The 3,199-nt window shown below is 61.8% G+C and overlaps 1 long non-coding RNA gene across 1 annotated transcript; it reads right to left on the reverse strand.

Annotated features, from left to right (window-relative positions):
- Window positions 1-24: 24 nt before the first annotated feature.
- LOC122193641 lies at window positions 25-2,835 on the reverse strand. Its single transcript, XR_006182942.1, has 4 exons — window positions 2,441-2,835; window positions 1,062-1,134; window positions 209-266; window positions 25-127 (listed from the first exon to the last, which is right to left on the reverse strand). It is a non-coding gene; the product is annotated as an uncharacterized LOC122193641 (long non-coding RNA).
- Between the last annotated feature and the right edge of the window lie 364 nt (window positions 2,836-3,199).

A 3,199-nucleotide genomic window follows, 5' to 3' on the forward strand; every position in this document is an offset into this window, starting at 1 on the left:
CCCCCCCCCCCCCCCCCACCGGTGGCGTTGTTGCGATGCCCTTTGTATCTCTTGATGTACTCAGCGCCGTCGCTGTGCGAGGAGTTGAACAGATAAATGTCCTCGTCGTTGTAACTGGCCAGCAGCTCTGCGGGGGGACGGCAGAAACGTGAGAGCTGGGACGGCCTCCCCAACTTCACCCGAGTGCTTTGGGGGGCCTGGGACTCACCAGAGCCATCATGGCTGTACACCAGGCAGGTGATGTTTGCTTTGGACTCGCTGTTTACCTAAAGGGAAAGGCACAGAGCTCAGCCTGCTCCTCCCCTGCCAGGACCCGGCGCACCCCAGCCACGTGCTCACTGATGTCGAAGGCAGAGCACGAGTCGCCGTGCCTCCCCAAGCCAAGCACAGACAGTGGAAAATTTGGGTCAAATTAGGCAAAAAAGAGAGCGCTGGGGAGCAATGGGGACATTGGGGTCAATGGGAGCATTGGGGTCAATAGGGGCATTGGGGGCACAGGGGATATGGGGCCACTTGGGTCAATGGGGTCAGTGGGGACATTGGGGTCAGTGGGAGCATTGGGGTCATTGGCGTCAATAGGGGTTTTGGGGGCATAGGGGATATGGGGCCATTGGGGTCAATGGGGGAATTGGGCATATGGGGCCATGTGGGTCCATGGGGATATGGGGCCAATGGGGCCAACTGGGGTCAATGGGGTCAGCTGGGGACATTGGGGTCAGTGGGAGCATTGGGGTCAATAGGGGCATTGGGGCCATTTGGGTCAATGGGGACATTGGGGTCAGTGGGAGCACTGGGGTCATAGGGGATATGAGGCCATTGGGGTCAATGGGGGAATTGGGCATATGGGGCCATGTGGGTCCATGGGGATATGGGGCCAATGGGGTCAACTGGGGACACTGGAGTCAATGGGGGCAGTGGGGGCAGTGGGGTCAATAGGGACGTTGGAGGCAGTGGGGGCTGTGGGGGTAAAGGGGTCAATGGGGGGAAGCGGGCAGTAGGGGCTGGCTCAGCTGCTCCAGGTGTCTCCCAGCACATGAGAGGCGCGGGCAGCGGGGGCTCACCAGGTGGTGGGGGCAGAACTTCTTCAGCACGCCGTTGTTCTCGTTCTCGTCGATCTTCCGCTGGTCGTAGATCCTGGGGGGAGGCAGACGTGTGGCGCTCACCCCAAACGCTCGTGCAAACGGGGCGCCTCAGCCCCGACCAGGCGATGCCACGTCCGACACCGCAGCCCCTCAGCGACGCTGCGCGGAGCCACGAGCGGATGGGAGAGGCAGAAACTGCAGCCCGAGCAGCTCAGTGTCAGCTCTCATCAGGTCGCCGGCTGCTCGGCGGCGCATGGCAATGTCAACGGCTGTGAGCACGCAGGCCGCAACCCGCGCTCGGGGGACGCGGCTGTCAGCACGCCACGCTGTGCCCCACGGGAGCTGTTAACCTCTGCGCTCCTCCCCGGCTCCTGGAGGAGGGATGGGGTCGGGATGGGGCACGGGGACGGCGGCCGAAAAAGGCAGCAGATGGAGCACGGGGAGGAGGAGGGGCTGCTCACTGAGGGCTCTGCAGGGAGGCGCTGCTGCTCGGCTCGCAGTCTGCTGAGCTCATGGGGGAAGGCTGGCGATGCCGCCGGCACAGAGCAGCGCCCGGCCGCGTCCTCAGGGTGCTGAGCAGCACCTCTGAGCAGCTGCAAAGCTGCTGTCAGCAGCGCTCTGTGCATCCAGGGCTCAGTGACCCCCCCCCAATAAAGGCAGCAAGCGGATGATTGGCGAAGGGCAGTGAGGAGGGATGGGGGGCAATGAGCAGCTCTGCCAAGCGCAGGTGCCGCGGTGGGGCTGCTTGCATGGAGACGCAACCTCGGCCCAAAGCAATGAGGGTCTGTGCCTCAAAACGGAGCCCTGAGCGCCTCTGAGGGCAGCGCAGCGGGGGGATGAGGGCATGAGGGGAGAGCAGCTTGGATCCCTGCAGCTGCTGATGGGCAGAGGATGGCAGGCAGTGCGGGAGAGGCGGCCGTGGGGAAGGGCTCAGCTGGGCGAACCCACAGCGCCACGGGGACGGAGCAGCCAGAGCTGTGGGGTCGTCCCAGTGCTGGCCATTATGTGAGCACGGGGAGATTTTAATTGCTGCAGCAGGGGAAGGGAGGGGGGCTGGGATTGGGGAGCCCAGTCTCGCTGAAACAAAGACCTTCCCCAGCTCCATCTCAGCTCCAAAGCGCACCAGGCCTGGCCAGGCAGCTGAGGACCGAGAGAAGATGGCTCAGAAGCTCGTTAAGGCTAAGAGAATCACTGCCTCCGGGGGAAGGGAGAGCAGGGCTTGGCAGCGGATCCCAGTGCTAAACCTCCACGGATCCAAATCCCTCTCTGTTAATCCCGCTGGTCTTGGTGCTGCTTACAGGAGAGCGGGCTTTGCAGGCATTAAGGACCGCAGCGCTGCTGGGGGGGCTCCCACTCACCTCACAAACTGATCTCTGCCTCCCACAGCAAACTGGTAGGTGTTGGCTGGGTTCACGAAGATGGTGTACAGCCCCACCTTCTTCTCCTTTTCCTTCGTCACCACCAGTTTCCTTTAAGAGACAGGGAATAACAGCAACAACGGCCGAGAGAAAAATCCACCTTGGATTCCAAACAGGGCCCAGATGGGAAACGCAGGAGCGGCGTGAGCTCTTACTCACGCTCACACAAAAAGCACACGCACACAAAACCCCCCAACCACCGCAGCTTCCAAACCGAGCTGCCTGTGAGTCAAACAGCGCAGTGAAATCATCCCCTGGCGTCGGGCTCCAAAAGCATCCAAAGGGTTTCACAGCCCAGCAGAGCCGGGCCGGCAGCAGCCAGAGTGGGGATCAGATGAACTCCAAAGCCAAAACCCTGTGCTGTTGTTTCTCCCCACCCACCTCGCCCCAACCCGCCCCACATTCCCCCCAACCCCCCCCCCCAGGAAAATATTTCGGCACACAAACCCAGGCAGCATCCTGGGGAGGGAACAGCAAGCTGCAAAGCTGCTCTTGTCCTGGTTATGAAACAGATGCGTTCGGGGCTGCAGACAAAAGCCCTCGTGCACAGAAATAAAAGCGGAGCTCCAGCAGCTGAGCTGCGCAGCTCTGTGCTCTAAGCAGGATCAGCTCTGGAATTGCTGTGCTGTGCTGGAGAAGCGCCCCGAGTCCAGGCCCAGACGGCCGCCCTGATTTGGAGGGTTGTCAGAAAGGGCCAAA

The sequence above is a fragment of the Lagopus leucura genome, unplaced genomic scaffold (genome assembly GCF_019238085.1).
Source record: "Lagopus leucura isolate 7727_CA_CO unplaced genomic scaffold, USGS_WTPT01 33655-0_obj-0_obj, whole genome shotgun sequence".
In the NCBI taxonomy this organism is placed as follows: Eukaryota; Metazoa; Chordata; class Aves; order Galliformes; family Phasianidae; genus Lagopus; species Lagopus leucura.